Here is a 25,308-nt window from a genome sequence, read left to right as displayed (position 1 = left end):
TGAAGTAATACAGCATGGTGGAAAGAACATTTTATTTGCAGTCAGATGCATTAAGCTCTAGTTTTGCCTGTGTATCCTTGGACAAGCCCTTTGGTGTGTCTGGGCCTTCCCTTCTCATCTGTGAAATGAAAGGTTTCATTGGACGACCCCTATGGAACTTTCACAGAAAAATTTCATAAATGGATTCTAGAAGGAAAGGGAGGTGTTTGTGGTGGCAGACCCCCTACAGGAAAACACAACATGAGGGCACTATATTCCCTGACTTAGGTCTGACATCTAAATAACATAACATTAAAAGAAGAGTTTGCCTATTGTCTTTGAGGTAGGTCCTCAGAAGAGGAAACATTTTCCTCTTAAATTCTCCTTTTCTTCACAGAGTTCCTCAAACGTCTTGGATTTTATATTAAGAAGTTAGAATATCCTATACTCATTTTTATATTTATATGTTTGCTAGTAAGGGGATGCATGTTATTTGTTCACTGTTAGTACTAACCTTTTGTTAAGATACTAATTAATAGTGCTGAGCTGTGGTCATTAGGGTAAACCCATCTGCAACAAAATACCCATCTTTGTGACTAGAATAAATTGTTATGTAGTGAGAAGAATGACCATGGGATGACTCCTACAGTGATAGCATTAAAAAAAAAAAGTAAACAATTTAAGCTATAAATACCTGGTTATCAAGGGGGCAATTAGTTAAATAAATTTAAATGTATGTATGCATTTTCTAGGGTGATACCATGCTGGTACATCATTTTTTTTTTTTAACTGGCTTAACATTTTCTAATTTAAGATGGAGGCCAAGCAAGAATCCTGCTGCAATGTCACAGTGTATAATTATTGGACAGCCAGCGGCAATTTTTAAAGCAAATTTCACACTGTCGCTGAGACTAGTGTCATGCATTGCTAGTTTGAATTAGTTTGTGAAAGTTATTTATATATCAGACAATTTAAATTAATGAGACCTAGCATTCTGTTAATAAATTAGGCCTGGAAATTTATGTTTGCAAAGGTGATATAGCTATAAATAGGTATGTTAAGCAAAGATAAAATATTCAGATTTTTGTTTTCCTTTGTGACAAATCACTTATAAATTATTTTCTCCCTTTTATGTTTTTTTTGTTGTTGTTAGGACCTGAAGCTTAGCTTTCAATATCCACTGGAAAACAAATAACATGATTTGGGCTTAGCTTCCCCGTGAGAGCTTCCCTGTTATCTCCTGTTTCTCACCCCAACCCAAGTCAGTTCCAACAGTGTCTCCCATGCCAGTTCCTCCCTTCTCATCTTGTGACTCCTTTCCCATAACAACTTTTAAGTAACACTTGGCTGGGGGCTTTGTGGTTGCCAGAGGGGGATTCTTCCCCCACCCCCCCGCCCATATATCTAAGCAGTATTCTTAGGGACAAATGACAAGGATAATCCTAATATTCCTATTTACCATGTGATGTTGTTTACATTTTCCTTTCTTAAAGAAAACCATAGACAAGACAGTGGTAGGCTGACTTGTCAAGAATCCAAGCAGAAAATGAATCTGTGGTGGCAGTACAGGCAGAACTTAGATAAGATGCACAGTCAGCAGACAGAGATATGGACAAAGCAAAATTGTAATAGGAATGCAGATAAATAAAGGCTTGTTTAGAAGCAAGATCTACAGACACGGAAGACTGGGTTTTGGTTGGCAGGCAGAATCCGAGTGGAAATAACGGAAAAGCAAACTCCAGCCAAGCGTTTTCAGTCAGCACCATGGACGGCTCCCAGTGCCACCTCTGAGTGCAGGTGTTCACAAGTATAGCTGCCTCTGGCAGCGCAGGTATGGACAGTGGTAGTTCTTGGCCCAGTTACTATAGGCTTGCTAACATGCCATAATAGTACCATACTCTGAAGTGGATTTGAAGTTGATTATAATTAGTGAATACTTCTTTGGGCACTTTAGAAGTACAGTAGTCCTTATACTATAACTCATACATAGCTTGCAGTTTCGGGGATGAACAACTAAGCTTGGCCTCAAGGACTGGAAAGGTATGATAGTATCTTGTAGGTCTCTCTGGAAACTGGGAAGCAGTACGTCATCATGGTTAGGAGTGCAGGCATTTATGGCTTCGACTATCAACTCTATTTCCAGTTATCTGAGTTCCTTAACCTTTCCAAGGCACATTGTCTACATTTTGAACATAATCCATTTGTAACTCATCGGTGATAATAATAGTACTGACACTAGAGGGTTGGTGAGAAGATTAAATGTATTTATTATTACAACAACAACAATAATTGAAGTAGTCTGTTGTATTTATATAAGATAATCCTACCTATTCCATCAAACTTTCCAAAACTGGCCACACCATCACATTGGCCTGAGGAGCCTAGTGTGAATGTCTTAAATATTCTAGGCTTGTTTGTATGAAAGGCTTTATAAAAGTTAGTGTATAATACTTCTTGCATCAGAGAAGTGTGGTAAAGCCTCTATGTTTTGGCCTGTGTGAAAACCACTGTTAAAATACTTTGTAATACAAATTAAAAATAAAACTGCAGGGCTAGAGGTATAAATATGCCTGCACCCTTGAGTGACCAGAGCTTAGATTGGCAGTTTCAACTTAGAGAAGTGTACAGTGATCTCAGATTCACTTCTTTTAGCCTTGGTTGCTTCTTAATCATGTAAGGAAATACCTTAAACAACCCTACTTGAGTCTACTGTACAGAAATATAGCAAAAGTATTTGAATAAGCTGGGTGGGAATAGTAACAAGCTTGCTATAAAAACTCATAATTCCAATAACTGATTGTGTGTGACTGTGGTGTGTGTGTGTGTGAGAGAGAGATCATTCTCTTTTTTTGCTAATAAAGAAGGTACAATTCACTGATGTTATTTTGAGTGCCTACAATACACAGCCCAATGGTGCAGGTAAAAGAGAGTATGGTATAATGACGAATGGTCAGGATTGTTTTGGAACCAGGATAACTTAAGTTTGAATTCCATAACAGAAGCTTACTTCACCTTGGGCAAATCATTGAACTTCCTTGAACTTACTGATCCCTCCTCAATAAAATGCAGATAATATTTTATTTTGAGAGCTGTTACAAAAATTAGAGATGGCACATAGTAGGAATTCAATAAATGGCAGCTATCATTATTTTCATTAAATTAATGTACCAATTCAGCTAGTCATTTGCACCAAATTTGTTTATATTAAAAATTCTCTTCTTTTGTGATTTTGCCAAAAGTTAAAATGATTCTCTTAAAGAGTCATCTTTAATAATGGTTTAACTTTTTAAAATTAAAGTGGTTTTAGAGAGTTTAGTTTATCAGATTTAGATATGTGAAAGTGCACATTTCCTTCTTTTTTGATTTTTTAAAAAAGTCTTTTATTGAATTTGTTTCAATATTGCTTCCTTTTTTTTTGTTTGTTTTTTTTTTGTTTTTAATGTTTTGGTTTTTTGGCTGTGAAGCACGTGGGATCTTAGTTCCCCAACCAGGGATCGAACCCATACCCCCTGCATTGGAAGGTGAAGTCTTAACCACTGGACCACCAGGGAAGTCCCTTTTTTGATGTTTTTAACTGAAATTTTAGTAGTTGCTTTCAGACATTTCCATGAACAATGTTCACACTTTATTACTTTTTCAGATCACGTGACAGTACATATTTGTATATTGTAATTGAAAAATCTACATGGCTGTTGAATTTAAATGGACTGTTCTTTTTATTAACTTTTACATTTTCTGATTACTGTGTTTAAAATGAACTTCTCCATCACAGGGAAAACATATTTACCTTGGTGGGATGACTCACTGTTGACTGATTCATTCCCTCTCAGGGCGGAAGCTCAGTCTAGTGGTTCAAGCTGTGATGTGTGAGTCAGCTGTTCTGGTTCCATTCCCCTTTTGGCTCTTTAATAGTTGGTTGAATCCCTTTTCCAATGGAGATGGTGCCTCCCTATGTATACCTCACAGGGGGCCTGTCAGAAGTGATGAATTTGCACAAGGGAGAGTGGGGAATAGGATGATGGGGAAAAGTGAAATAACAGCAGTCCTCATTTAAAGCAACACATTTGATATTCACCTTTTCCCACGGATCAGTGTTGACTTCAGGGATTTAGTGGTAAATCAGAAGTGGTTGAATATTGGGACTTAAATTGCAGATCAGAGGAGATAATGGTATATACTCTGCTCCAATAGTGACACTGAAGTGGCTTAATAGGCAATAAGGATTGATTGCTAACCTGAAGACAGAAGGCCTGTTAAGCTTTTATGACAGTGGTGTTTTCCTTTTAAACACCATTTAACTGAAGATTTTCTCAGCGTGGTTTTATTCTCCAACAGAAGGGGTACACAGGGCTAATAGCAAACATATTGTTAGTAATTCACAGTACTCAGTAAACTTTCAGTTCCAAACAGGCTTACATTTAGCATATACAGTAAGGAGAGCTTTAAAGTACACTGCAGTGGAGTCATGTCATTATACAGCCATTTACAAAAGGGTCTGAGAAAGAAGAGATTTTCTTTAAAGATACATCAGTAGAATGATAAATACAGCATTAAATAAGCTAGTCATCTATTTATTAAATAAATACGTGGCAAAGCACTCTTCTAAGTTTCATGATTTGATATGTTGTTTTACTTAAATGTATAGGCAAAGTATTAAAATCAGTCTGTGTCATATTATTTAATTTTTCTCCAACTCTGGGCTTCTTGGATATTAAAAGGAATATGTTTTTCTCATGGTGTTTTTCCTATCTGTGCCGTTGGCAAGGGGAACTCTCCTCAGAACCTTGAATTTTTATTGTCTTAGTTTGGATTCATCCAGAAGGAGACCCTAAGATAAGGACTTGGATGCAAGTAGTTTATTTGGGAGGTGATTCCAGGGAATAGGGGAATGAGGGAGAGAACCAGAGAAGAGAAGGAAGCCCCTAGTGTGTTATTAAGCAGGTTACCGGATGGGCGACTGCAGCCCAATCCTACTGGGGATCTCTGGGCTGCATGTAGAACACACTTCAGAGTCACCCTCACAGAGGGGCAAGGAAGGTGATGTTTACCTTCATCCAGTTGTGGCTGAGGGCCACTTCCTGGGACATTTACTCTTATAACTTGCTCAGGAACAGGTGGAGATGCTCTCATGGCTAGAAAAATCTCACAGGCAAGGAGACACAGGTGTTCCTAGTAAGCAATCTTCAACATGTAGGGTGGCAACATGGGAACATGAGCAGGTGTGGACACTCTTTGCCACATACTCTTTCCCTCAGTTATTTTTTCCTGGCAGAAATTTCTTCCAGGTCTCTGGCAATTCATCCGTAAGTTTCTTATTTTGTCTTTTTTTAAAAATTGTGACAAAATATACACAAAATTTACCACATTAACCATTTTAAAAAAGAGGACCTGGATAGGAACTTCGACTGTGGAATGAAGAGTTTTGAGAGATGAAGTGTTAGAATAGTATTTAGTGACCCATAGATATGGAGGATGAGGGAGAGGAATGTAGAACAGTAAGCTTTCTGGATCGGGTGAGTGGAAGGATTGGAAATATTAAGTAAGTGTGGCCTTCGTCTCCTCTTGTTTTTGAATGCAGAGGAGGAAATGGAGACAAAGGATTTCAGTTCAGACATGTTGGGTATAAGGTGGTTGAAGGCCACATTTGAGCTTGGGGGTAATAAGAATCTTCTGGGCTAGAAATACACATCTGAGAGAGATTAGTGTATAGATGGCAGTAAAGCAATGAAATGCCCCCTCTGCCCCCACTGATTTCCTCCTCACTTCCTCTTAAGGCTTTATATTTGGTGATTCAGCTTGAAAGTTACTTCTCCAAGAGGCTTTCTCTGCTCCCCAAGTGAGTGAGGTCCTCTCCTCACACACTGTCCTGAGTCCGCTGGCCCTCAACACTCTCCTAAAATGCCTGTCTTCCTGGCATGATCAGTGAGGGCAGGGATTTTGCTCATCTAATTCCCTTTTGTGTATCCAGTGTCTAGCCGGATGCTTGGCACATGGGAGGCACTTAAGTAATAATATGTTGATTGAATAGATGAATAAGGAAGATTGTCCAGGAAAAATGTGTACAGTGAGAAGAAAATGTCAAGGTCAAATTGAGAGAGATCAAAATAAGATGAGCATTTAAAGTGTCCTTTAAGAGGCAGTGATTGATCTTGACCACTAATATTTATTGTGTTTCTTTCTTTTTCTTCACTATGTAGTTAAAAAATTCAACATAGTTATCATTCCAGATATACAAAATTTACTTTTCCCACTTAATATTCTAACACAAGAATTTTCCTCATTATTGAGATGTCTTTATTTTTTTACTTAGACTTTATTTCATTTTTGTGGTTAGGTAGTAAGTTCATAGGCTCTCATTGCTGTATAGCAGTGCATCTTATTCATACAGAGATGGTTTCTGAATTCCTATCTCCTGGTTTTTATGCATTTGTTCATTCACATGTGCCTGCAGTCATTTAACAATGCGATGTTATATAAAAGATTTGGATGTCGACCTCATAGAGCTCATTATAGGATGGAAGAGACAGACATGCACACAGTTAATCACGAAAAGAGAATATTAAGTACTCTAAGAGAGGTCTGTGCTAAGTACCAAGAGCCTATAGTGAGGGAGATCCCTACAGATGTTTACTAAAGTTAAATGCCTACTTCACGATGATATTTTAAATTAAATGCAGTGTGTTGTCTTCTTAATTTTCACAACATACAAATTCTGCTTTTGGATATTTCTCTTTTTAAGCTTTAGATCATATATTTGCCTGTATGCTTAGAGGGAAGGGAAACTGGCATTTATTAATTACGTGTTATGAACCTGGCTCTGTACTAGGTGAAATTATTCATATCACTTACGTTAATCTTCATTATTTCCTTCCAACTAGCTGTAGTTAGCTTTATTTGACAGAAGAGGAAATTGAGGCACAGAAAAGTTAAATTATCTCCCCTTGATTATATGAGTCTTAAGTAAGGAATTCAGGGAATTAGTATTCAAATCAAGGTCTGCCTAATATTAAAGACCTTGTGGATCTATTATATTCTAAATATGTAACTCAGTCTGATTCTTAAAGAAAACCATGACCTTGAAAATAGACTTTTGTATATGTAGAATAATATCTATATATCATATTTTACATATATTTTAATGTTATAATACCCAATAAAGCTATTTGATTTTCTATGATAATATGGAAATGTTATGACACAGAAAATGACAATCATAGATAATCTGATACTTTCTTTTTACCAATAATTTTATTTTTTTCCCCTCCTCTCCTATTAAGACTTTTTCCAGACCTATGAAATAGGAGAAAAATAACTGACTTGAGTCCCAATTCTCTTAGATACCTTGTAGTAGTAATAGACAATGAATAATTATTAAATAATTTAATAATTATTAAATAAATATTTAATAATTATTGGTCAGAGGAAGAAAGAACGTGGCAATAGTTGAGTAGTGTTCTTTTGTTGTTTCCTGTATGTATGTCTCATCTTCTAACTAGGGCAGCATTCCTTGGGCAGTGTTTACTCTCCCTCTCTCCCTTTCTTCCTCCCTCTCTCTTTCTTCTCTGCAACCTCTCACCAGAGTGCTAGGTATAGAGTAAGGCCTTGATAAATATGTATTGAGTTGATAGGAGTAGGAGTCAGGGGCTGAGCTGCTCTCACACTGTAATGTCAACTGCTGTGTGATTAATGTATTTATGTATTCAACTTGTACTAGCAATATCTTCCCTGCCCCATGTCCCTCATTCCTTAACCATGCACTTGAAGAAAGGCATTCTATAAAGTGTGCTTATTAATAAAACAAGCTAGAGGAGAAATGTGTTGGGATAAAGGTGTTAGGGAGTTATTTATCTGAAAATATTTGAACAATTCATATAAATGTCCTGCTTCATATGTGTACACAGATTGGGTATATCTACAATCAACAGTTTCTCAGCAGCAATGACTAATATATTCATGAGATGGTGACTTTACCACACCAGCAAGGGCTAGTTTTTTTTTTTTTAATTGTTTCTTAGGAATGTAACACACAAAGTATTGACAGCTAAAAAAAAGTCTCTATCCAAGGTGATAAATGATGTTTCATTTCATAGAAATGCATTGTATAAGGCAATAAGCAACGATTCCTGTTACCTAAGATATCCCAGCTGAAAAAAACGTGAGAAGAAATTATAAGTAACTGTTCTTTAGTTACCAGGAAGAGAGACAGAACATTTCCTGGATGACTCTTCATTTTAAAAACCACTTTACTGAGATACGATTGACATTCCAAAAGCTGTGTATATTTAATGTATACAACTTGAGTTTGGGGATAAGTATATACCCATGAAACCATCACTACCATCAGGTCATAAACATATTTGTCACCTCTCAGTTTCCTCCTGCCCCCTTTATTATCATTTGTGTGTGTGTGTGTGTGTGTGTGTGTGTGTGTGTGTGGTAAGAGCACTTACGTAAGATCTACCCTCTTAGCAAATTTTAACCTATTTTTTGTACCCAACAGGTGGGAGCAAAGGTAGAATCAATTAGGATTATTCAGTTTTTACATGCACACCAATACAGAAAGGATATCACTGGTTAGGTCCACTTAGATTTTAGCTGTTTTAGGTTCCACAATACCTAATAAGATACTTAAGGCAGTACCTTCTAGCAAAAGAGATTGTAAGAGAATTATTTGATTCACACAATTTGTGGGGTGTTACAACTAATGTTTACAAAGCAGACATAGCTGTCTGCATGTCTTTTGCTTACATTGTGAGCTTTTTAGACCATCAAAACCTTTTTTTACCTGGAAAGTTGGCATCTCTTCACTGGCCAGTCATCCTTAATGCAGCACATGTTGTTCTGTTGGCCCAGTTCTGTGGGATCCTCCTTTATCCTAATTTCTGGATCCATTTCACAATGTCTTGATCTACTTCTTCAGAAACTCTGGCTGTTGGCCTCTAGAGAATTGAGGTTCCTGTTTCTAGGTAAATTGTTGGGACTTTAATGTTCTCACTCTAGACCCTTTTGGGTCAAAGCCAGGGCTTTGCTGGTTGTTAAGGACCCCACTCTTTTGGTTTTATTGCAAGGGCTTCCTTGTCCTTGCTGGTGGCATTCCTACCCTCAGCTATCTGCTGTCTTCTGTCTATTCACCTGGTGGAAGGGGAGAGGTAATATTCAATTCTTATGGAAAACCAGCCATTATTGGCAGGGAATGTTTTGCTGGAAGTATCACATGGAAGACTAACTCCTTCAGGAAATACTTCTGACATAGCCTGGTCCTGGGAACATGCATTCATAGTTTACTTTCAAGTAATTCATAGCCACGGCTATGCTATGCTACTAAAATCAAAGAACCTTTGATTATCCTTTTATTTTAAGCAATATCAGTCAACTTCAAACCACTATGTGAGTTACACTTTCTATTCAGATGCATTTTATTTAATACTGTTTATTCATTCAATTTTAGGATTACAGTTCTAAAAGATTTTTTTTTTTTTGGCAACTCCTAGTTCTTTTTGCAATTTCACTGTTCAACTCAATATTGGATAGAGATGGACACCTGACCCAAAACCACTCAATGCGTTTACTTGATAATGGACGATCATATTCTCTTTCTGGGAATTTGACTGATGAGGGATCAGACTAGTCATTTGGCAGTGGCCTGTGGCTCTATATATGGCCATGAAGACTTCAGACTAGTGGTTATGTTGGAAACTTGATTAGCTTGACTTTGGCCAAATTCCAACTTTAAACAAGTGTATGACAAAAGGATCTGGTACAATGATTGGTACATATTAAGGGAGTCATTTCTGTGCCAGAAAAAGGGGAACAGAAAACAATAATAAATGTCTCTTCACATTTGTTAATATTTGAGAATTTACTATATTATTTACCTGTCTTACTATCTCACTTGACTTTCCTTCCCTATGCTAACAGTTTTGAGGCTAAGTTTATTTGGATAAGTAACCTTAGTTGTCTAGATGCAAGAATCATGTGCTCTTTCCTAGAAAAATTATAAGGTCTCAAGGTAGGCTAGTTTTGGAACATGCTTAGAAGGAAATCAGATTTGGGGTGGTGGTTATACATGTCATGGTAAGACAGGTTTGTTAATCTCATCTACGGCTCAAGAGAAATGAGCTGCAAGACAATGGATAAACTCTTGGAGTCCTTGAGAGAGCAGGGAGTAGTACTTTGGAAAAGGAGCACCAGGCCAGTTTTGAAGAATATCATGGGTAAATCACCACTTTTGTTCCATATCTATAAAGTTGCTGGTACTGACATCCTATTCCTCAGAGCAGAAAGTAAACTCTAGAGGAGGAGGAGGACTTTATTCCCCTAAAAAACATGAAGACTTTATTCCTGGAGGCTTTGAACTTAAGTATGGCTAAATTAAGCAGAGGCAATAAAACTGAAGTCAATTGGGACAGTGTCAAGGGGTAGAAACATCTATTCTATAGGGTAAAATAATGACTACCACTTATTGTGTGCCAATATGTGCTGAAAATGGTATTAGGTAATTTAAGATGATTTCTGTCCTTACAGTAAACATGTAACACAGTCATTAGTATTTTTATTTTACAGACCAGGAAATGAACACTTAGAAAGATTCTTACTATTTACCAGTAAATGAAATGAAAACCTAGGCATTTTGATCCCAATGACAGTCCTAAAAAAATCCTGCTTTGTCAGACTCTAGAGGATTTTTTATATTTTTCAGTAAAACCCAGAACACAGAAGAGATCATCTATATTTAATTTTTGGACAAATGGAAAAGTGACTGAGTCCTTAGATATATCCTAAAACAAACAAACAAACAAACAATTAAAAAAACACCCCAACCAACAATCTTATGAATTTAACAGGCATGGCTCCCTGGCAAATGTCATACAACTATCTGGGGGAATAAAATGGAGATCTTTCATACTTAAATACTCCCCACTATGTGTAGTTTCCTTAGAGATCCCATCTATTATTCTGGGCCAAAGAGTACATATCCAAAGTAGGAAGGAACCTAGGGTGCCAGACAAAATCTCAGACCTCTCTCTGATTTGCCTCTGCATCTTAATATTTTGTATCTCCTGAAACCTGTGAATGATTATGTTCTATTACATGGTAAAGGGGAATTGAGGTTGAAGATAGAATAAAGGTTATTAATCTGCTGACCTTAAAATAGGGAGGTTATTCTGGATTATCCAGGTGGGCCCAATCACAAGGATCCTTCAAGGTGGAGGAGGGAGGTAGTAGAGCCAGTGTCAGAATGATGCAGAGAGAGAAAGACTTGACCAGTCACTGCTGGCTTGGAAGATGTACATGGCCTCAAACCAAGGAATGCAGGCATTCTCTAGAGGCTGGAAAAGGCAAGGAAATGGATTCGGCCTACAGCTTCCAAAAGGAATGCAGCCCTGACAACCTTTTATTTTAGTCCAGTGAGATCTGCTTCAGACTTCTGACTCGCAGAACTGCAAGATAAATTTGTGTTGTTAAACTGCTAAATTTGTGGTAATTTGTTACAGCAGAGATAGAAAACTAGTACAATAGGATATATCTTATATATCTCCATTTGTAAGATGACTTGCCCAAGCAGACATAACTATTAAGTGGCACAGCCTGCATTTAAACCCAAGTTCATCTGACTCCAAAGTTTGTGCTCTTCTGTTCTGTCTCAGGAGCTCTGCTCTTATTAAAGGATGACCCTGTGGAATTTTCTCTTGGATGACAGCTACAGTTTTTGGTTTTCTGTTTTTATTTATAAAACTTTCTCCTGTGGCATTCAGGCTTGTTTGCTTCCTAATGGGAGAGATCGTTTTCACCCACTGTCATGCCTAGCAGAGAGTTTTCCCCAGGTTTTTGGATGGAGCTTAAAAAAGTAGAATTAAGATCACTCTGAATATTAATTTTGAGCTGTTGAGGTAAGAGTGATTCTGACTTAGAAGTCATATAAATTAAAAGTATATGCAAGTCTTTGAGAAAAAATTTCTTACCTGCCTAAATTAAATATAAACTTAAGTTATAAAAACAGTAGTTTAATATGGTACGGCTTTAGATGGTATCTTATGTCGAGAACAGGTTTTACTGTTTATGAGATTAGATAAGAAGCATTTAGAGTCAGAAAAGCTTTTGTTTAAACTTAAGCTTCTACTTATTTGTGTGATCCTGGAATGATTATCTCTGAGATTTAATTTCCTGATTTTTAAAATGGGTATAACATAACTAAGGTTCAAATGAAAATTCATGTGGAGCACAATATAATCCATAAAACACTATACTGATATAAGGTGTAATACTTATTATTGTTATGAGATTTGAGGGAGAATATATGAGTCTGTTTGAATGCAATTCACTTGTATGAAAAGTCTGGTTGATTATTGTACCCCTAAGGAATTACTACTCTCAGTTTTGTTTGTACAATTACTGGCTGATCAAGAAAAAATTATAAATCAATTTCAATAATAAACATGATTATTAGCTTTCCCAAACTAATTTAGAGCACAGGGGTCCCTCAGTGTTCAGAACTCATAACATTTATTGTTTATAACAGCGGTTCACAGATTTGACTACACATCAAAATCACAGGAGGAAATTAAAAGAAAAAAAAATCCTGGGCCCCATGATGAGACACTCTGATTCCGTTAAAAAAAAAAAAATTCCTAGTGATTCTGATTACTACCCAGGTTTGGACACCACTAGTATATGCCTTTTTTTTTTTGCGGTACGCGGGCCACTCACTGTTGTGGCCTCTCCTGTTGCGGAGCACAGGCTCCGGACGCACAGGCCCAGCGGCCATGGCTCACGGTCCTAGCTGCTCTGCAGCATGTGGGATCTTTCCGGACCGGGGCACGAACCCGTGTCCCCTGCATCGGCAGGCAGACTCTCAACCACTGTGCCACCAGGGAAGCCCTATGCCATCTTTTGATAGCCAGTAGCCTTATTTAACTTGTTTTGATAGGTAAGTTTTAATGTTTTAAAAAGTTTTCTATGTTGTAAGGTTTGTATTTCCACAAAAGTAACTTACCTTGAATAATACTGCTGATGATGTTTACACAGGGAAAAGTCTGGATCACTCACAGACCACAAGTAGTGGTTTGTACTTCAATTATTTGGAGAGATAATAGCAAGTTTTTAATTATTCGTAACACATGCTTAGAACACTTAGAACTTGAAGAAACCATGGAAATTATCTTCTTCAACCTCTCTTTCTTTTTTCTCCCCCAGATGAAGAAACTTAGGCTGAGAGAAGTTAAAAGGCCCTTCTAAGGGTGACTGTACTAGCCACCTAGGACTAGAATTTCCAGATTTTGCCTTTTTCCTCTATTCATGGTAATTCTAGAGACATAATTGAAATCCACAAATCCCTAATTTTAGCAGGAATTCCATCTTATCTCTTTTACTATAATTCTTAATAAGTGGCAAAATGCATTAGAAATTAAATATAATTTGAATTGTAGTCTAGATTTATAATTAATTATATACAGTATATGTAATTATACGTCATATGTTATAACTATTATTTATAGACTGTAATTAAATTTTTCCCCTTGAATAGTATATGATGGGTGTGCTAAGCATCTACAAAATGAGAAAAGTGAAGGAAAAACCATCTAAGTCAACAAGAGTGTTTGTACCCTCCATTGTTTTCATGGTGCTTTTTCTGCTCTCCCATAAAATACCCAGCATGGAAATTACTGCAATATTAATCTCCTCCAACATCATTAATGGGACTGATTTAAACTAATGTGAACAAATTGGGTACTAAAATGCATAGTAAAAATCATATATAGAAGCAAAAGAAAATTTTAACCTTGCTAAATAATGAAGCATTTTTCTATTTGAGGTTTCACACATCTATGTAGGAAGAAATTGCTCTTATATAAAAATTTGAAAAGTAGACTGGTTATGTTTCCAGAACTACACATTTCAGAAGGCTCCATTTATTCTAAATTCCTCTTTTGTCTGTTCCTGAAGTAACGTAAGTGGTCTATTTCTTTGTTATTCCTACTGAACTCTACACGTAAGGTATAGATCATGTCTTACTCATCTTTGACCTTCTAGTACCTACCTCATGGTTGACTGTCAAGAAGTATCTGTCCAACTGAACTGGTAAGGGAAAAAAACAAAAACCTTGAGAACCAGAGTCAAACAACATTTTTCCAACTTCAAAGCTACTTTTATTTCCAGCACTAATCCAATGAAAACCTTTTTTGGCGTTTTTGCTTTTTTTTAAACAAATTAATTTTATTTATTTATTTATTTATTTTTGGCTGCATTGGGTCTTTGCTGCTGTGGCGAGCAGGGACTACTCTTTGTTGTGGTGCATGGGCTTCTTATTGCAATGGCTTCTCTTGTTGAGCACGGGCTCTAGGCGTGCGGGCTCAGTAGTTGTGGCTCTTGGGCTCTAGAGCACAGGCGCAGTAGTTGTGGCGCATGGGCTTAGTTGCTCCGCCGCACATGGGATCTTCCCGGACCAGGGCTCAAACCCATGTCCCCTGCATTGGCGGGTGGATTCTTAACCACTGTGCCACCAGGGAAGCCCCGGTTTCTTTGCTTTTTTATCAGATTCATTTTGATTTGACTTATGACAATGAAATATATAATAATCAAGAGATGCTAATGTTTTGAGTTTTAAGGACTAGAGATTAAATTGTTATTTGAAATAGGTGTATTAAAAACCAGACTGCTAAAATAGAATAATTAGGTAGTGACACAATTCTTTATTTCAACCAATATCAGGCACTGTCCCAGGTAATGAGGATACAGAAAGAGTTCCAAGTCTGTACCCTCCCCAAGGGGAAGATAGAATATGGACATACACATGCTATCAGGTGAAAGTGTTAGGAAGAAAAACAATGGAGTAGAGGGATAAGGATGGGGGAAGGGTGCTCCATTCATATAGTGGTCACAAAGACTTCTCTGAGGAAGTGATATTTAAATCAGCTAAAAATGTGATCACTAAGCATAAGTCATTTCGGAGGTAGCATTTGCAGTTAAGTTGTTGACCCCTTATTTGTTGTGAGTCTAGGATAACCAAATATTTTTAAAAGTGGAAGATATTTTAGAGCTCATTTTCGTTTACTGCAAGTCTTCCCATTTCACAGATAAAGGAAACTGAGGCCCAGTTTGGACAAAGAGTGCTCAGATCACATAGCTTTTTGGTGACTTGCAACTAGAATCTGGTTTCTCAGTCCCCAGGCCAATGATCTCTCCACAATACCAAACACTCCTCCATCAGTTTTTGCCTGGGAAACCTCTTGAAGGGGGATAAAGCTATGCAATTTTGGCCTGAGAGAATGTATGGAATAAGGGAGCAACAAGGTCATTCCTTTGCAGAGACAATGAAGAAAAATTATATCAGGGACCAGTTCTGTATATTTGAGCCTCAGGTGTGCTTTCTTAGCACAAGGTGGTAGAGAAAGTTCTTTTTATAACTGGATGTTTCTTTGCATTGTTGCCTAGTCACTAGCACCGTGAAGACCCTAAATGTTGAGGCCTTGAAAAATCCCCTCTATTTATTTTATCTTTACATAACAGATGGCTCTGCATCTCAGGCCATTTCTGTTTTTAAGGAGCATTCTGGCTGTTAATTTAAAAAAGAAAAAAAAAAATCCTGGAACCCTGCAAAGGCAGTCAGTCATCCAGAGACTCAACTGGTTTATATTCTCTCAACTGCACCTGCTCCAACCTTCAGATTTCAATGTATGTGGCACATGTGAATCCATGACAACTGACAGGGTAAATCAGAATTTTCTTTTTCACAGTGTCACCAGTTTACTTCAATTTCTTTGACTGTCATCAGTACTAAGATATCATTGAAAGATAAAAAATTAATGCATTCTGTCTGTCTTAGTCTCTTCAGGCTGCTATACCAAAAATACTATAGACCAGGTAGCTTACATAACAAATATTTATTTCTTAAAGTTCTGGAGGCTGGGAAGTCCAAGATGAAGGTGTTGGTAGGTTTGTTACCTGGTGAAGGCCAGTTTCCTGGGTCACAATCGGCTGCCTTCTCTCTGTAGCCTCACATGGCAGAAGGTGCAAGGGAGCTCTCTGGGGTCTCCTGTAAGGACACTAATCCTATTTGTGAGGGCTCCACCCTCATGACCTAATAATCTCCCAAAGGTCCTATCTCTTAATGCAATCACACTGGGGATTAGGTTTCAACATATGAATCAGGGGGTGGTGATGGGGAGACACAAACATTCAGTCTATAGGACACTCAAAAAATTTGGCCATCTTATTCAAAAGGTTTGTTAAGACAATGCTAATGAGATCTTGATGTAGTTCTTGTCCACTGAAGTGTCTATAAAAGCACATTTTAATAACTTTACCTGTTAGCTTTTTGGTATCAGAAAAATCTATTAGGACAAAGAAGATAAGGAATTACCTTGAAGTTGTTTTTTTTTTTTTACAGCAAAATATGTTGTTTTACCTTACACTGTACATCTGTTTCACATGGCTCGACACTGTTTGCATAATAAGCGTTCTGTTTTTTTTTTTTAAACCAGTAGTCAATATAGCATAGTTAGTAATAACATAGTTTCTGGTGCCAGATGATGCCTGCGTTCAAATCCCAGTTCTGTTGTAACTTAGCTGTTTGCCCTTGGGCAAATTTCTCAAGTTCTCTGTGCCTCAGTTTTATCATCCATAAAATGGAGGTAATATTAGTCTTTATTTTGTACAGATGTTATAGAGATGCAAGGAGATAACATAGGAGAAGCATTTAGAGCAGGGCCAATAGAAATATGCTCAATGAATATTGGCTATTTTTATTATGTTTATTAGGGGTTGTTGGTGAGCTTGTTGTGGGAAGAGAGGACTGGATTAAAGTTGCCAGTTAAGCCTTTTCTTTCTGCTGCTGTCTGTGCCAAAATGAAGAACAAAATCTGTAGACTTGGGTAAAATTTGGTACTGGATATGGAAAACAGAACTGAGTTGTTTTTTTTTTTTTTGCGGTACGCGGGCCTCTCACTGTTGTGGCCTCTCTCGTTGCGGAGCACAGGCTCCGGACGCGCAGGCCCAGCGGCCATGGCCCACGGCCCAGCCGCTCCGCGGCATGTGGGACTCTCCCGGACCGGGGCACGAACCCGCGTCCCCCGAATCGGCAGGTGGACTCCCAACCACTGCACCACCAGGGAAGCCCCAGAACTGAGTTTTTTAATCTAGGTAAAAGTAGGACTGGAGAAGGAGGTGAGGACAAAGTGGGAAGAAGATGAATGCAGTCTTGTCTGGGTTAAGGACATTAGTTCAGATGAATCTTCTAGATAGATTCTTCAATATTAATTGATACCAAATTACTCAATATAATTTAAAACTTTCTCATTATTGGGAGGGCTCTTCCCTCTGATGTGTGATGCATAGTGTATGCCATGGTGAGGAAATTGATAATTTTTTTTTTTTTGTGGGAAGAATACAGGATTTTACACACTGCCAAGCTGTAGAAATTATGTTTGAGATAAGGATATGTAAAGGGAAAGAGCTATGATGGGCTTTTGGTAATGTGATTTAAATTATTATAAATTGCTCTTTTAATAAGACAGAGATGCTTTTAAAGAAGTTTTATCTGATTATGGGGTATAAGAAGATTCATGGATATAATAGTTTTCAGAATTTTGACAAATTGTTGAAAGACATCTGTTATGTAGAATGTCTTTTTTTTTAAATGCTTGAAGTATAATTCACCTGAGGTTTCCTTTATCTGCTACTGACTCTTATGGTTCTTTTCTAGTGAGACAAATTAGTGAGACAAATGTGTGTGTATCCTAAAAAATGATGTACCTTTGTTACTTTGATTATATATCTTCAGAAAGGTATTAAACATTCTATGTGGGTCACTGAAACTCAGCATTTTGTTGGTCATAAGCTATTACACTCTTCTTGAGTATTCTGTGTGGCATGTGGTCATAATTGTTTTTTGATATTTCACATTTTTTCCAGCCTAAAATCAAATTTAAGAAAATTCCATAAGAGATAAGTATAAAAATGAGATTATATATATATATATTTTTTAACGTCTTTATTGGAGTATAACTGCATTACAGTGGATACAATGGAGATTATATTTTAAATATCCCATTTTTTGTTAATTGTACTAATGGAGCAGAGATGACAGCTATGCTTTCTTATTAATTATTTAGATTTGGGATATTAAATAATGAACTTGGGAGGAAAACAATATAATTGTGATGATAGTAATCACAATATAATTGTAATATAATTCCATCCTACCCTCCACTTTCGATGTACATAGAGTTGAGTGAGCAGAGGCTAAATGAGAGACAGAAATCTTCGTGGTAAAGGTTAAAGTTAAACAAAGAAATTTTGAAGAGGTTTATCTGCATATGTATCAAAAGCAGGGATAGTACCTTGATGTTACGAAGGTCTTGTGACTTCAGAAACCAGATGTAGTCTGTGGTTTCTCTTACTCTTGAAGATAGTTTCATTGAGTTGTAGATTGGGAAGAGACCTGTAGTGTATCTCCTCCATCACTCATCTCACAGAGGAATTGTATTGGAAATTCTCTCAGAAGACACGGTCTCCTTATGATAAAGGTAGAACTTTCCAAATGTGGCTCTTAGTAGTTTTTTTCCTATATCTTGTCACTCAAAATGTGGGCAGCTTTCTTTGTGTCTGGCATCTGTTACTCAAGTCTTCTTCTCTTTTTAATCTTCAGGGCAAATGGAAAACAGTGTGATATCCTTTTCTAAATTCAGAGTTACCACTGACCTTCTGTCTTCTTAAATCTCTACAGAATCTGTAGTTCACTGACCCTCATGAACACTCATGCCCCTCAGGACTTTGGGATTTGGAGAAAGGCAGCTTGCTGGCTCCGTTCATTTGGATGCTCAGTGGAATTCAGAGATGTTTGTAAAAGCCTTGTTGACACAACTTGTGGCTTTTACACCCAGAGTGTAACTTGAAGATGTATTACACCCAGAGCAAACTTGAAGATGTATCCCCTGAAATACAAGCCACATATAATGTATCTAAGGAACTTAATCTATGTTATGGCATGTGGTGATAAATATGAGTGTTACATCTTCAGGAACTAGAATTGTTAAGGTTAATACAGCTAAGGTGTGTAAAACTTCTCTGCACAGTAGCTAAGAGGTGATGTTATTTGTAGTAAATTTTTCAGCATGTGGACCATGATGTACCACTAAATTAAGTCTTGTGTATTAAGAGTGTGTATTATACTTATTTCTGAAGAAAAGGATACTCTAAACATTCTCAGACTTGTTTGCTTCCATAGAACTCTGTTAGAATACAACCTCAGCTTGCCATGCAACTCTCACCTGGACCCATTTTAAATGATACCAATAAATCCTAATTATTCAAGTGTATATAAAGATTTCCTAAAGTATGAATTGCTGGATTAACAAACATATATGTGGCTTGTATAATCTCCATCAGATTATAGATGGTCTGAGAGGTGAAAAATTTTAGGTTAAAGAGTACTATTTTTCCTCACTTTTGGAAGTCTAGACAGTTTATATTTTAGTTGTTTACCAAAACATGAATAGTCTAAACTGCTATCTTATTATTTTATAATGTTAAGAGAAAGCTAAAAAAGTCAAAATTATTCAAGATACTGTGTGACAGATTTTGATGATAGGGAACAAATAGTGTACTGTGACAAAAGCCAGATCTTAGAAGAAAACCAACATGGTGAGACTAACGTTGTTCTCCATTTTTCATTGAGAAAGCTCATTTACTCCATGGGAGAGCATATTTATATCCTTAAGTGGCATGCATGTGTAGAAATAAATGAGAAGAAAATGTTCTTTGAAAAATGAGTCATATTGGCAGCAAATAGTATTTGGATTTTGCTTTAATGCTTACCAGATAAATGTCATTCTAAGGCTGTATTCATTGGTAACTGTCTGGTAGTTATGTTTGAGGACTCTTGCTAATTAGGAATTGGGTAAATAAAATGGGGAAACATATCTATATTCTATGTATGTCTGTGACTATATTTTATATGACATCATAGAAATGCTAAGGTTTCTCAGGTACAGCAGGTACTATGGTTGTCCCATTTGGTGATAACAATTTCAGGCATGTTTGGGAACACCTCTTGCTCCTCAATGGTTAAGGAGAACCACAACTAAATTAAAGGGGCTGAGAGAAGAAAGGAAGACAAGTATATATTTATAAAGTTTGTTACATTAACCTTCTTATCTACTGTTTCTGGGTCTCTCAATTTCTTCTCATGGCTTTGAGTTACCATCTGGTGTCATTTTCTTATTCCAATATAGCTTTGTTTTTACAAAGCTCTTCTGTGCTACTATTGTCAAATACATTACATTTCTACATGTTATTGGCCCAACAGTACAATTATATACATATTGTCTTATGCAATTGCTTTTTAAATCAGTTAAGTGAAAAAACACATAATTAAACTATCTTTTATAATTACCAACAGAATACCTTTTACTGGCACTTCTTTTTTCACGTGGCTTCAAATTACTGTCTGATATTCTTGCTTTTAGTCTAAATAATTTCCCTTAGTATTTCTTGTAAGGGGGGTCTGCTAACAACAGATTCTCATTTTTTGTCTATCTGCAAATGTATGTTTCTTCTTTTCTTCTGGTACTCCCATTATGCATATGTTAGTGTGTTTAATGGTGTCCCACCTTTCTCTGAGACTTTATTCCTTTTTCTTCATTCTTTTTGTCCTCAGGTTTATAGAGATTATGCAATCTGTAAAACAATCTTCAAGTTTGTTGATTCTTCTGCCACCTCAAATCTGCTGAGCCCCTCTAGTGAAATATTCATTTCTGGTTATCATACTTTTCAACTCCAGAATTGCCATTTTTTTGGCTTTATAATTTGGCTCTTTGTTGATATTCTCTATTTGGTCATCATTTGTTCCTTTAATTCCTTAAGACTGGTTTCCTTTAGGTCTTTGAACATATTTATAATAGTTGCCTTGAAGTCTTTGCTAACTCCAACATCTGGGTCCCCTCAAATACAATTTCTGTTGCCTGCTTTCCTCACCCCGCCTTGTGTATGGGTTTGTGTTTCTTTGAATCTCTCATATATTCCATACATACATTGTGGCAACTCTGGATACTGATCCTTTGCACTTACCGGCTTGTTGTTGTTTGCTTCTTTATTTGTTTAGTGCTTTGGTTGGACTAGTTCAGTGAGATCCGTTTCCCCTGAAATGCACAGCCTCTGTCTCCTCTGAGAGGGCACAGTTTTGATTATTAGAGGTAATTGTCGGTTTAGCTAAGGTCTCTTTGACTTCCTCTGTTCATAGCATACCCTTCTGTAGCTTCCAGTAATTGCTAGCTGATTGCTTTATTGTTTTTGATAAACCCTGGGGCATTAGTTGTTCCACATTCTGATTCAATTACAGTTAAGTCCCTTGGCATAGACAAGTTGTTGCCAGTCTTTTGAGACTTTTGTGACCCTCTCATGGGCAGAACCTCTGTCCTATGGAGAAGGAACTGGTTGGGGGATGGAGAACTCATTCTTCACTTGCTGCTCCACCTAGATCCTATGAAGACAGGACTGTTTTTGTATGTTGGTAGGGAGAGGCAAGAACAGGTGCCACTGTCTGGCTGTGGCCACTACCCAGGATGGATCTTCTGCAACTCAGCGCTGGAGAGGCAGGGGACTGCTGATATTCACCAGCTGCCACATGGTCTCTGTCCTAGGAAGCTATGAGAGATGGGAGCTGCCACTTGGCTGTCAGGCCCACTGGAGCAGCTCAGAGCTGTGCAGGAAAAGGGGGCTGCACTCTCCACCAGCTCTCATGCTTATGTGGGTGTCAATGTGGGAGTCAATATGTTCCACCCAGCTGTCACCAACAGCTAAATATAGGCCCCCCAGCAGCCCAGAGCTGTGGGAAAGGGATCTGCTGATGTCCACTAGCTGCTGAAACTGCCGGAATAGTTCTTCTCTAACAGAGAGCTGTGGAAATGGAAACTGCCAATTGGCTTCTGAGCCTCCTGGGCCTGCTGAAATAGTTCTGAGAGGCAGAGTTGGTGGTGGATGGGTATAGTCCCATTCTCAAATGCCATAGCCTCCTACTGTTCTTATTGAGTTTCCATAGATTTTGTTAGATAAATGCTTCTAAATTTGTTGTAAGCCTTTTTGCCAATCTCCAAAGACTTTGGATAATTTTTTGTTGTTGTTGTTAACTTTGACCAGCTTAATAGATATCTCTCCAGGAGGGAGGTTTCACTGAGTTACAACATCATCCCAGAAGTCCTGCCTCCTGCAGTTAAATCATAACCAGTTAGCAGAGCTAAAGCAAGGAAGAGAGCAAACACTTAAACAACAAGAGATTATGTTTTCAGTAATTGAAAACAACCTGCCTTATTTTTAAAAGCATTTATTACTTACTGAATAATTTTCCAACTAATTAGCCCATTTCACTTCTACCAAGGCACAGAGGGATAGGTTGGTAAGTTATTATCATTCCTGCGATGTTCTTATTTCGGACCAGTCTGTTCATGTGCTTAGATTACACTATTCATGTGAGATCATGGCTAGTTATATTTGACTTTGTTCCAAGAGGCATAAACCCTTATTGGGCCACTCTACTTATACTTTAAATCCTTAGAAAATCAACTCAATTTTTAAGGTCCTTACTCACTACCCAAGTACCCAACCTTACCTTTTCATTTTAGGAAAGACATCCATAAAAAAAATCCTCTCTTCATACATTTTCTCTTTTCCTTGGCAAGTCATGGCTGGACTCTCTGGTTTTCCTGGGAGTGTTGCCTTCACCACTAGAAGCAGAGAGCTCCATGTGAGCCTGGATCTGTACCTGCAGCAACAATATTTCCAGCATATGCTGCAGCATCAGCCTCTACCATGGAGTGTGCTGGGGCCAACAGAGGCAGAAGCCAAATGGAGATTTGGATCTAGTCCCAGAAGTACCAGTTTATTCCCAAGAGTCAAAGACCTGAGAGTGTTTTCTCTACGCTATTGCAACTAACATCAGTTAAAAGAAAAAAAAACTTTCTCATTACTGTAGCAATTATTTCTACTTTTATGCATTATTGTCTTATTCTTGTCCATATGCAATTGATCTTATATTATTGAAATCTTAATTTTTAAAAACGTTGTGCCATAACCATTTCTTTTAGATCTACAGGCTTTTCAGGCTGGAGGTAGTGATGTTAAACAAACAAACAAACCAAAACCAACCCCCCCACCCCCCAAAAAAACCCACAATTGCTCACCCTTTTTTTTTTTTTTTTTTTGCGGTACGCGGGCCTCTCACTGTTGTGGCCTCTCCCGTTGCGGAGCACAGGCTCCAGACGCGCAGGCTCAGCGGCCATGGCTCACGGGCCTAGCCGCTCCGCGGCATGTGGGATCTTCCCGGACCGGGGAACAAGCCTGTGTCCCCAGCATCGGCAGGCGGACTCTCAACCACTGCACCACCAGGGAAGCCCTGCTCACCTTTTAAAAGAAGGAGACAATTCATTTTTCAAACTACAGAAATTTTTTTTTAGAAATTCATTTTTGTATTTGGTAGAATTTTGGAGTGGAAGAGATCATCAATCCAATTATTTCATTTTTATAGAAGAGGAAACAGAGGCTCAGAGAGGTAGTAACATGACTTGCCCAAGGAGAAAAGTGGCCAATGGCAACATTAGGAAGTCAATTTTTTTGACTCTTAGGTGCTTTTTCACATTTTAAACAATACACTTTATACTAACAAACATCATCAAGAAAAAGCTAAAAAAGTTTCATTGAATCATTTTTCTTCTACAATTGGCATAGAGCTCAAATAGTGACTTTTCAGCTTTAAACATGTGCTCTATGAAGACCTATCTTTGCACACAGTAAGGATATGAAGATGATTTCTCTTTCCCGGAAATTTTAGGTTGTCTGGGATACAAACAAAAGGGCTGCCAGGTTGCCCAGAGCACATGCTGAAGCATGCCAAGGCAGGATTCTAACTGGCCCCAGCCTTCTGGGTCTCTGTGGGCCTCATTAATTTGATGTGCTTTGCTTCTATGACAATAGAACACTTGCCTAGTCAATTACTTGCACCTGCATTTCTCAGCTTGTCACACTCCTCTCCTTTAGGATCTGGAAATAACTGGGAAAGAAAAGCCTTGTTGAAAGGAGACACCTCCAGATTTGTTTTCCTCTTGCACCCAATGAAAGGAATAAGTAAAGGTAAACATTCATTTAACATTTAAAAATTGTTTTAAATTGCAAGATATGGGAATATCCAAGCCTTCAGAACAGGCAAACTCTTTGGTATAATTTACACTTATCTCTTTCTTTGCTTTTTTTTTTTTTTTTTTTGGTGGTACGTGGGCTTCTCACTGTTGTGGCCTCTCCCGTTGCGGAGCACAGGCTCTGGACACGCAGGCTCAGCAGCCATGGCTCATGGGCACAGCCGCTCCGTGGCATGTGAGATCTTCCCAGACCGGGGCATGAACCCGTGTTCCCTGCATCGGCAGGCAGACTCTCAACCACTGCACCACCAGTGAAGCCCTTTTTCTTTGCTTTTTAATAGGTTTTCAAAATTTGTTTCCACACGTAACGGTAAAGCAATGTAGTTTCTCTATGCTTAAAAACATTAAACCAGTAAATACTGCCAATTCCAATATTTTATAATAGCTATTGTTTGGAATAGTTTTATTCCAGACTGACATTATCATTCATATATTTCATTTTATTAGAATGCAAATGGTATCCCCTTCACTTTCCATAGGGGGAAAGGATTATAATGAAAATAAGCACTAGTGAAAATAGGTTTTTCTATTCTAATATTATGATACTGGAAAGTCAGAATCTTAGTATTTCCTTCAGTCTTATAAAGGGTTTGAGGATTCTTATGTAAGCATTGAATTTGGCTCTATTTTAGTAAAAGACAGTTTCACTGTGAAAAAGTAAAGAATCTACTGTTAACTTAGTTTTTCTGCTCACATGCTATTTAAAACATAGCATTTCCTTTTAAAATCCATTATTTCCTTCCTTCCTGATATTTCATAAGTTCAGTTCCTCTACCTGTGTTCTTAATTCTTTTCTTCCTAATCTCCTTGGATTGGTTTAATAGGTATTTATTGAACTCAAATTAAGTGAACACTATAAAAAGTTAAAATCATTTCCTTCCATTTTATAGCTGAGGAACTGATCTTGAACAGTTTAAGTGGCAAGGGCAAAGTGTTATGAAGAATAAGTGACTGAGTTGAGACTCACATAGAAGCTTAAGCTTCTGTCCATGGTGCTAAACCATCAATTCTAGTTCTTTCATCAGCTGTCTGCATTCTGTTCTTTCCCCTAACTTCCAAGCATATACCAGTGTCTCCTTCCTTGAACCAGTAACAGAAGTTTATTCTCTTGATCCTACTTTTCAAGTTCATCTTCTTTCTTCCT

Source organism: Delphinus delphis, chromosome 13 (genome assembly GCF_949987515.2).
Source record: "Delphinus delphis chromosome 13, mDelDel1.2, whole genome shotgun sequence".
Classification (NCBI taxonomy): Eukaryota; Metazoa; Chordata; class Mammalia; order Artiodactyla; family Delphinidae; genus Delphinus; species Delphinus delphis.
Note: the sequence above shows the minus strand (reverse complement) of the source record.